Source organism: Sus scrofa, chromosome 7, assembly GCF_054392235.1.
Source record: "Sus scrofa isolate SSC_HxYL_T2T_F1_AM1 chromosome 7, Sscrofa_HxYL_maternal_Yorkshire_Landrace_v2.0, whole genome shotgun sequence".
NCBI classification, from domain to species: domain Eukaryota; kingdom Metazoa; phylum Chordata; class Mammalia; order Artiodactyla; family Suidae; genus Sus; species Sus scrofa.
In genome coordinates, this window is record NC_139389.1 from 109,512,140 (window position 1) to 109,522,932 (window position 10,793).

General features: G+C 45.4%; 1 long non-coding RNA gene across 1 annotated transcript; it reads left to right on the forward strand.

Annotated features, from left to right (window-relative positions):
- Positions 1-3,933: 3,933 nt before the first annotated feature.
- LOC146401849 (uncharacterized) lies at positions 3,934-10,264 on the forward strand. The gene is made up of 2 exons (XR_014811157.1): positions 3,934-4,094; positions 9,000-10,264. It is a non-coding gene; the product is annotated as an uncharacterized LOC146401849 (long non-coding RNA).
- The last annotated feature ends 529 nt before the right edge of the window (positions 10,265-10,793 follow it).

The following is a 10,793-nucleotide window of genomic DNA, read 5'->3' on the forward strand; positions in this document are numbered from 1 at the left end:
TTTCAGTCAAGATATGCTCAAAAGAATGCCTTAAAATCTTAAGTTATGGTGTCAAATATAATAAATCTTCACCACCTCATGCACTTACAAGTCTGAAATGTTTCATAAAAGGTTTAGATGACCCGATAGTATATTTTCAAAACACACAGAGAGAAAGAGAGAGGGATGCTGATGCAAACCTCAAGTTAAGAACAAGAAAGTAAAATTATTCTTAGATCGGAATTGATAGAGAGTACAGAGGATATCTGTTCTCTCCATTCTAATCTTAACCTACTACCTCCTCTCCCCCTTTATCTACCCTGGTGAATAGCTTTGCTAACTGTCCTTCCCCTACCCCTAAGCCAGCCTCACAGCCTATAATTTCCTTCAGGAGATGTGAGCAAAATTAAATGAAATTGGGTGGCTGCTTAATGCAAATAGGACCAAAGGGCACACAGCTCTTTATCATAATGAACTTCATTCTGATTAAGTCACAGGAATCGCAAGTGCTTACTATTTACCCAGTAAATATGTTAAATTGCCAGGCAAGTCTCCTTCTTGTCCTGACACTGCCAGGGAATATTTGAAAGTCTGATATAAGATCATTTTTAAATGATCAAACACGGTTTTCTAGTTCTGTCTTCACCCTTTATGTTTCCAGGAATCAGTGTCTTGGTCTCCGAGAGCCACTATATCTGGGTTATACCAGAAGAGGAATAACGAAGCAATCTTTACATTGTACATTGAAAATGACCTGAAGGAGTTCCCCTCATGGAGCAGCAGAAACGAATCCGGCTAGGAACCATGAGGTTGTGGGTGCGATCCCTGGTCTCGCTCAGTGGGTTAAGAATCTGGTGTTGCTGTGTGCTGTGGTGTAGGTCACAGACGAGGCTCAGATCCTGTGTGGTTGTGGCTGTGGCTGTGGCATAGGCCGGCAGCTGTAGCTCCGATTTGACCCCTTACCTGGGAACCTCCATGTGCTGCGGGTGCAGCCTTAAAAAGTAAAAAAAAAAAAAAAAAAAAAAAAAAAAAAAAGATAAAAAAGAAAATGACCTGAAAAGTTAGGAGAGGTGGCTGAGGACATTTTCTCAGTATGGATGCAGAAGAGGGTAGAAGATGGAAGATGACAGAGTCTCTAAGTGCCTAGATTTGACTCCAGCACATGAACTGGATTTTATGATTCTGTCCATGGACATCAGTTAAAACCTCAGAGCTTCCATGTTTTTTTTCTGTCTCCCAGACTTGGTTCCTTTTTCCCTTTGTTTTTTTTGTTCTTTGGACATGACCTAACGTGGTTGTGGGCCATGGTGCGTGGCCTAGGGTTTTTGTTTGTTTGTTTGTTTTTTCTAGGGCTGCATTTGTGGCATATGGAGGTTCCCAGGCTAGGGGTCTAATCGGAGCTGTAGCCACCACCCTACAGCATAGCAACTCAGGATCGAAGCCTCGTCTGCGACCTACACCACAGCTCATGGCAACGCCAGATCCTTAATCCACTGAGCAACACCAGGGATCGAACCCAAAACCTTATGGTTCCTAGTTGGATTTGTTAACCACTGAGCCACGAACTCTGGGAGTTTTTAATCCAGGAAATACCAAATAGATAATAGTTTTGATGGTACCGAAAGCGGAGTTCGTTTCTTAGGCGCTCACACATACACGCGTGCACAGACTTTTCCTGCTCTGTGGTTTGGCTGAGTCGATCCATTCAGCTGACCGAGTTCAACCTAAGGACCATGACGTCCTGCTACGCTGCTGATTTCTTCAAACCACAAGACAATTAATCTCCCCAGCTTACTTCCTCATCCGTAAAATGGGGTCGGAGAACTCACTGACCCCACATGTTTGCTTTGACCTAAGAAGATTGTAATGATATAGTGAGAATTAGCACTGTGGAAATAAAACGGTATATACATGTTTGATTATTATTAATGAGTATAATTTCCCCCGACACCTCCTGCCTTAGTGCTGAGTGGAGCCTCCACCTACCAGGTTTCCACAGCATAGAGGCCTTGTCCCAGGCCGGGAGGAGTAAGAGCAATGGCCTACGTGGCATTCCAAGGTGCAGGTGCACACTGGATCTCTTCCACATCACAGCCATGCCTGAATTCAGCTCTTCGATTCACACTCAAGTCTGCCTGTTCTGAGTTGTAGAAAGGAAGATATGACTATCTCTCACCTCTTCAGACTGTTAGGAGGCTCACACTAGGTAATTCTTGTAAAAGAGCTTTGAAAACCAGAAAGCCAAAGAGTTTTTTGTTTTTTTCTTTTGCTTTCTTAGGGCCTCACCTGTGGCATATGGAGGTTCCCAGGCTAGGGGTCAAATGAGAGCTGCAGCTGCCGGCCACAGCCACAGCCACGCCAGATCTGAGCCGTGTCTGCGATTTCCACCGTAGCTCATGGCAACGCCGGATCCTTAACCCACTGAGGGAGGTCAGGGATCAAACCTGCCTCCTCATGGTTGCTTGTTGGATTCATTTCTGCTGCGCCAAAACGGGAAATCCAACAAAAGGTATTTTCAAGTTTATAGAAGTGTTATAAGATGAGGTGACCTGGAAATGGATCAGTGTCAAGGTGGGCTTGAGGATCGTAATTTACAGACAGGCCAAATGGATCCACATCTGTGTGATTCGATATGCCTTCTCTCAAGGCACGCACCCTCCCAGTCCCTCAGCGCGTCCATTTTCAGCACCATATGTCTCAGGTCTTAGTTTGGGAACAAACACAGATTCTTTTGAGTAGTACCCTCCTAAAGATGAACATAAATGAAGTGATCAGACATTTCCTCCTCAGGTGAGATAGTACCACACGGGAGCCCTGGGCTCTGGGGTGAGTCTGAGAAAGAGGATGCTGGGAGCCTAGAGAAGACTATTCTTCTTACTCAAAGTCAGCCATCGCCGTTGTGCAGGTTGCTGACCAAGGACCCTCAGAGCCCACCCAATGGGCCTGTGGCTCTATTAACACATTCAGGAGATGTCTCCCCGTCTTCACCCAAAGCCCTGGAAGGACACTGCTGGATGGTCACTCAGGGCTTCCCACACTGTTGGATATTGGGGGCCAGCAACATTTTTTAAAAGTTTGTGAACTGGAGTTCCTGTCGTGGGTCAGGGGTTAACGAATCTGATTAGGAACCATGAGGTTGCGGGTTCGATCCCTGGCCTTGCTCAGTGGGTTGAGGATCCGGTGTTGCCGGGAGCTGTGGTGTAGGTCGCAGACGCGGCTCGGATCCCATGTTGCTGTGGCTGTGGTGTAGGCCGGCAGTTGCAGCTCGGATTCGAACCCTAGCCTGGGAACCTCCATGTGCCGCGGGAGTGGCCCTAGAAAAGGCAAAAAAACAAAAAAACCAAAACTTGAACTGACATAGGTTTCCCACTTATAATTTTAGTGGTTGGCAATGATTACCACTTATTATTGCCATCACTTCACAAATGAAAGGGCATATTAGTACTCAAAAAGTCAAGAAAACACAACCTAAGACTGAAGACAGCCCTTTTCTTTGTATTTAGTTATTTATTTATTTTTTGGCCGTACCCACAGCACGCGGAAGTTCTGAGGCCAAGGATCCAGCCCACACCGCAGCTGAGACAACATGGGATCCGTAACCCTCTGAGCCACCAGGGAACTCTGAAGACAGCCCTTTTATTTTATTTATTTATTTATTTATTTATTTATGTATTCATTTTTGTCTTTTTAGGGTCGCACCCGTGACATATGGAGGTTCCCAGGCTAGGGGTCCAATTGGAGCTGTAGCTGCGGGCCTACACCACAGCCACAGCCACGCTTGATCCTTAACCCACTGTGCGAGGCCAGGGATCGAACTTGCATCCTCATGGATGCTAGTCAGATTCGTTTCCGCTGAGCCACCCACAACAGGAATTCTGACACCCCTTTTAAATTGCATATATGTAGCTTTATGAAAACTCCTTCGTCTTCATTTCTCTTCTCTTCCTTTGACAGTTCTATTCATTCTTCATTCTCTGTGGGGTGGTGTTGATAGTGGTGAAGAGCAGATGGAGAAATCAAGGAGAGACAAGGACCATTTCAGTTTCCTGATCCAACAGACCACTTCTGGCTGATGTACATCGGGCTCACCAGTCTCTCTGGTAAAGGAGAGTAAGGTAATCTCACCAGATAGGTTGCCGGGGGTGGGAATCTAATCCATTGAGTGATTCCCTTGGAGTAACTTCCACTCTGGGGCAGGTCAGTTTGTTTCCAGTTGGTCTGACCCTTGCCTGGACCATGTCCCACCTGTCCAAATACCTCTGATTTTACCCAGGAAGGTGGGATTAGTGATGGCCTTATACCTGATTCAGCCAGATCAGATAGAGCTGAATGGTAGAGATGGGCCAAGCTCCCAGAGGAGGGAACAAGATTGCCTTCCAAGTGGTGTCCAGGCGAGTGTAGGAGACACTGGCAGAGCCGGTTTAACCAGCATCTTGGGCAAGATTTTGCCAGTACTCTTTCCTGCTTCCAGTTTCCTCTGGCAGAGGTGGAAATACTCTCCATGTGCTGTGGTTGCATAAGAGTCCAATGTGATCGGCACAGCACCTATCTATCTATCTACCTGTGATATCTTGTAAATATATTTCCCTCAAAAGCCCCGCTGTGAGTTCTCATTGTGGCTCATCGGTAACGAACCGGACAGGTATCCATGAGGATGGGTTCGATCTCTAGCCTTGCTCAGAAGGTTGAGGATCTGGCCAACGTTGCTGTGAGCTGTGGTGTAGGTCGCAGATGTGGTTTGGATCCTGTATTGCTGTGGCTGTGGCTGTGGCTGTGAGCTGTAGCTCCAGTTTGACTAGTAGCCTGGGAACTTCCGTATGCTGCAGGTGTAGCCAAAAAAAAAAAAAAAAAAGCCCACAGTGAATAGAAGCTGAGCCTATAATTTAATATTAAGCAGTTTAAACATAATTAAGGCCCTTGAGACTGAGTTTCTCTCTCACCAGCCATCAGCTACCAGAGGTAGACACCTAGGGAAATAAATGCACTTATTCAGGTTATCAAGGCACTACTTACTACACTGGGGAGAAATTTAGTCCAATTATCTACTGTGGATTAGAAAATTATAAGGTTATTATTTCAAAAAATTATTGAACCTATTCCACCAAAATGACACAATATACCTATATTATTGAATTTTGGTGACTATTAAATAGCAACAATCTCTGTAAAGCACTAAACATAATCCCTGAGCAAGCACTTAATCAATGTTAGCTATTGTTATTTTCATGCATTTAAGAAATATTTTTTGAGTAGTCTTCACACGGTCAGATGCTGTGTTAGGGTCTAGAGAGTCAATAATGAATACAACAGGTAAAGTTTTTGCCTTCCTCGAGGAGTTAGACACCAAACAATTTCAATTAACACTTAACAACTTCCAACACCAGGCCTTCTCTAGCTGCTTGATGGTTCATCAGTGAACAAAACCAAAATCCCTATCTTTGTGGAACTTATCTTTTTGATATTAGCCCAACTGCTTTCTAAATAAGTATATATTATTACAAATGGTGTTTCTGGAGTTCCTGTTGTGGCGCAGTGGTTAACGAATCCGACTAGGAACCATGAGGTTGCAGGTTCGGTCCCTGGCCTCGCTCAGTGTGTTAAGGATCTGGCGTTGCCTTGAGCTGTGGTGTGGGTTGCAGACACAGCTCGGATCCCGCGTTGCTGTGGCTCTGGCGTAGCCTGATGCCTACGGCTCCAATTAGACCCCTAGCCTGGGAACCTCCATATGCTGCGGGAGCTGCCCAAGAAATGGCAAAAAGACAAAAGACAAAAAACAAAAAACAAAAACAAAACAAACAAACAAACAAAACAAATGGTATTTCTTTGTTTTTGTTTTTGGCCATACTCACGACATGCGGAAGCTCCCAGGCCAGGGATTGAACCTGCACCACAGCTGTAACCAGAGCCACAGCTGTGACAACGCTGAGCTACAAGGGAACTCCTAAAAATGGTGTTTGGTGCCATACACACAAAGGCCAGGGCGGAACAAGGGCTTCTGAAGGGTTCCTAATTCAGCCTGGGCGCTCAGGGAAGTTCTTGGTGAGGATAGGACAATTTTCAGTTTGAGATGTGGGTAAGAGTAGGTTTAATTGAGGAGCAGAGGGGGAGATGGGGGCAGAGAACATATGTATAATACTAGTTTCTCATATTTAATTCATGATTTCCATGTTAGACGTCTCTCCCCAAATGTTCTAGAGGCTGGGGCTGCCAAAGATGGTCCTCGCATCAGGAAGTTTGCATCCAGATTGAATTTAGCCCTTGGCCCCAGAAGGCACAGCAGCAACGGCTCCTTCCCAGGAATCACTGACAGTTGACAGTCGCTGCCTCAGCCTCCCTTGGTCTCATTGCCTGGAACAATTAGTACCAACGAGACAGCAGTGACCTCTGTTGCTTTTACTTGCAGTAATGAAAGTCACCCTAGTGCCCCCAGGAATGTGTCAGCATACATTTGCTGCTGGATTGAAATAATCAAGCGTGGGCTGAATAATCGGTCTCTGAGGGCTGCATTACCCTCTTTCCCCAATACACACATAATCCTTTTTCTTTTGCTACTGAATTTTCTCCCATTTAAGTTTTAATGCTCTTCCTCTGTCATTCCCATTAGCAGGTTTTCACAGCCCAGTTCTTATCCCAGTTATGAAATAGTTCACATAGTTTTGTGCAGACGTCATATTTACGGGAACTGAAGATGGGTGGATTCTGATCATGGCTTGTGGAATAGTCTCCAGTGCAGTCGAAATGACAGAGGATTCAGGAAACTAATACTTTGAGAGTTTAGTTCCCCATAATTTTCCCACATATACTTGCTTAAACCCTGTGTAAGGATCAGCAGAATACAGGAGAGTGTCCCCCCGGGGTGAGAAAGCTTGGTTTGTTCAGTGTTCTGTTTTATAGCACAGATTCTAAACTGAACTCTGTTTATTGTCAAAAGCGCTCTAACAAAGGGCAAAATGGAATGTGCCTGTTTTCAAATTCCTGGGAAAAAGGGCCCTGGAAGTCCTCAAAGCCTGGTTGAGGACAATTTACACCTTATTTTTCAGTTCTTTCTTTTTATTATTATTATTATTTTTACTACTGCTATTATTATTTTCTGGCCACACCCACAGCATATAGAAGTTCCCTGGTGAGGGACTGAATCCAGCTGCAGCTGCAGCCTACACTGAAGCTGTGGCAACCCAGATCCTTTAACCCACTGAGCTGGGGATTCTTAACCCACTGTGCCACAGCAGGAACTCCCTTCAGTGCTTTCATTGAACAGTATCTAAGCTATTGAGAGACCTTACCCATCACTGATTTTAGTGGGGAGCCATCCATAAGAAGGATCCATATGGGTTGTTACTGTGTGAGAATGAAATACAACCATCCTGTTTGAAGCACAGTGACAGCGAGGGAGGAAACTAAGCTGGAAACAGCTGGGGCATTTCCAAATTTTGTAGCACTCATCCAAAAGCTGATCTTTATGGTCTGAGGGAGGAAGAGATGGTTTTTGGTAACTCAGACACTAGGGCTTGAGGGGCACCTTGCAAGGACAGAGGGTTGCTGGGCTCGGCAGTTACGTTTCTCAATACTTTACATTGGGAAGTATTTCCTCTACCCAGAATGCTCTGCTCCCCGTCCTCCCAGGCCTGGTTCCTTCTTGTCATTCGCTTCTCATGACAAATGTCCTTCCACCCAATCCAAAGGAGCCACACAATCACTCATGACATATCCCTCCATTTTTTTTTTTTGTCTTTTTGTCTTTTTGCCATTTCTTGGGCCGCTCCCGCGGCATATGGAGGTTCCCAGGCTAGGGGTTGAATCGGAGCTGTTGCCACCAGCCTACACCAGAGCCATAGCAACGCAGGATCCGAGCCGCGTCTGCAACCTACACCAGAGCTCACGGCAACCCGGATCGTTAACCCACTGAGCAAGAGCAGGGATCGAACCCGCAACCTCATGGTTCCCATTCGGATTCGTTAACCACTGCACCACGACGGGAACTCCAATCCCTCCATTTTGATTACCTGCTCAGCACTTACTTTTATCAGCTATGTTCGTTTGTTTTCTTGTTTATGACACTACTAGACTGTGAGCTTCATGTTAGTAGAAAGCTTGTCTGTTTACTATGTCTGTTTACTAAGTGACTGGCACTTAGTAGGTGTTCAGTAAAGGTACTGAATGAAGAATAAGGAATAGGATAATTTCCTCGGTGCAACTTCAGTGATGAAAGGATTAACTTTGTAGAGGCCATACCCTGGTACCTGTAGGTATTGTTTTTTCTGGCTCTTAGGTAAGGCAATAATAATCTGAGGTATATAAAACCCCTTTCTTCCCTGGAGGGAATTCTGAAACCAATGGAAAAATAAAAAGCAGATGAGAGATATCCGATAAGAATATAACTAAATTAATCTCCACCAGATGTGTGAAATTAACACTCAGGGCTGCTCTTATCTACAAATTCCATCTTGGGAGTTCCTGCTGTGGCTCAGCGGTAATCTGACTCGTATCCATGAGGATGTGGGTTCGATCCTTAGCCGTGCTCAGTAGGTTAAGAATCTGTGGCTGTGCTTTAGGCAGTAAAAAAAAAAAAATCTAAAATCACTTAATTTGAAACTCTTCCGTTTTCTCCATTATTATCATTTTTACATGCATCTCTGCTCCTTTTGCCATATGGGCCAGAAATGGATAAGGAGTTCCTGTCATGGCTCAGTGTTAACAAATCTGACTGGTATCCTTGAGGACTTGGGTTTAATCCCTGGCCTTGCTCAGTGGGTTAAGGATCCGGCGTTGCTGTGGCTGTGGTATAGGACGGCAGCTGTAGCTCTGATTAGACCCCTGGCCTGGGAACCTCCATAATCTGCCCTAAAAAGACAAAAAATTAAAAAAATAAATAAATAAAAGAAATGGATAAGAGGCATGGCTGGAGCTATGGTTTGGTGAGCTTGTGGATTTGGGGCCAGTGAATGGAGTGCTGTTTGAATACCATCTTTTTTCCTCCATTTCCCTAGCTTATTCACAACACTTTGCTTCTCTTTTCCAAGTCCCAAGCTCAGGCAGACACCAGCTGGATGAAGCCCTCGGTTCAAATAAACCTGACTTGGGTGATGAAGTACTAATAGCAAATGAAGGAGCAAATTCGCACCTACTCTGTGAAGTTTCCCATTCCCGGCAAACAGACTGGAGAAAGCAAAAATTCCTCACCCACAGACACCCTCTGGGACAGGTGACCTATAATTTATTCCAAACCACTTGATTAAGAGAAAGGAAGAAAATGGTTTTGCCAAATGATTCAAATGAAGACTCCCGAGGGCTGATCCCATCCCTCGGTACTAAGCAACCTGAACGCAGCGGGAGCATGTGGTGCTGTTTGTAACTGCAGAGATGATCTGGGGCTGATGTAAGTGCTGCATCCAGGCCTCAGGTGATCCTGTGGTAGGTGACACCCCAGTCCTTCTGTCCAGCACATGCCAAACAATCAACAAATACTGACCTGGTCCCTGCCGAATTCTCAGCCCTGGCTGGATTGCTCAGGAAGCCAAGGAAGCATGTGCTGGTGTGGTGCCAGGGGGTGGGGGTGGGGAGGCAGAGAAAGAGTCAAGGAAAATTAGGAAAACTGTATCCATCATTCTATCTATTGAGCACTTGCTATTGTGCCAGGCACTGTTCCAGGCACTGAGGAACCAGCAATTTTTCCATCCCTGAAAAATATTTCAGCTGGAGTTGCTGTCATGGTGCAGTGGAAACGAATCTGACTAGGAACCATGAAGCTTTGGGCTTGATCCCTGGCCTCTCTCAGTGGGTTAAGGATCCAGTGTTGCTGTGAGCTGTGGTGTAGGTTGCAGATATACGGCCTGGATCTGGCGTTGCTGTGGCTGTGGCATAGACCAGCAGCTATAGCTCCAATTAGACCCCTAGCCTGGGAACCTCCATGTGCTGTGGATGCGGCCCTAAAAAGACCAAAAAAAAAAAAAAAAAAAATTTTTTTTTCAGCATATTTGTATGATTCCTTTTCTTTTCTTTCTTTCTTTATTTTTAGGGCTGCATCCTTGGCATGTGGAGGTTCCAGGCTAGAGGTCAAATCAGAGCTGCAACTCCCGGCCTACATCGCAGCCACAGGAACACTGGATCCAAGCAGCATCTGCGACCTACACCACAGCTCACAGCAACGCCGGATCCTTAACCCACTGAGCAAGGCCGGGGATCAAACCCACCACCTCATGGTTCCTAGTTAGATTCATTTCTGCTGTGCCACAAGGGGAGCTCCAAGTTTTATTTTTTTTAAGTAAAATTTTATTTTGCAGTTTGATATTGTTTTTATTTTGAATTACTTGGGAGGGTACCATAATCATTTTTGTAGTGGGGCCATAAAAACTTTCATTATGGCCCTATTCCCAGTGCTTTTAAACTAAAATATTGATTAGATTTCTACCTTTCTGCCCAAATATTTTCTAAAAAGTTGCTTGTGGTATTATGCTGAGTTTGTGGAAAAGAAAGGCTCAGGGGGATAACCCATCCCAGATGAAATTTCTGCTTATGCTGATCACTGGTTCTGGGTGGGATGGTTGTGGATTTAAAACTATAGCACAGGAGTTTCCGTCGTGGCACAGTGGTTTAGGAATCCGACTAGGAGCCTTGAGGTTGCGGGTTCGGTCCCTGCCTTTGCTCAGTGGGTTAACGATCTGGCGTTGCCGTGAGCTGTGGTGTAGGTTGCAGACGCGGCTTGGATCCCGTGTTGCTGTGGCTCTGGCTTAGGCTGGTGGCTACAGCTCTGATTTGACCCCTAGCCTGGGAACCTCCACATGCCGCAGGAGCGGCCCAAAGAAATAGCAAAAAGA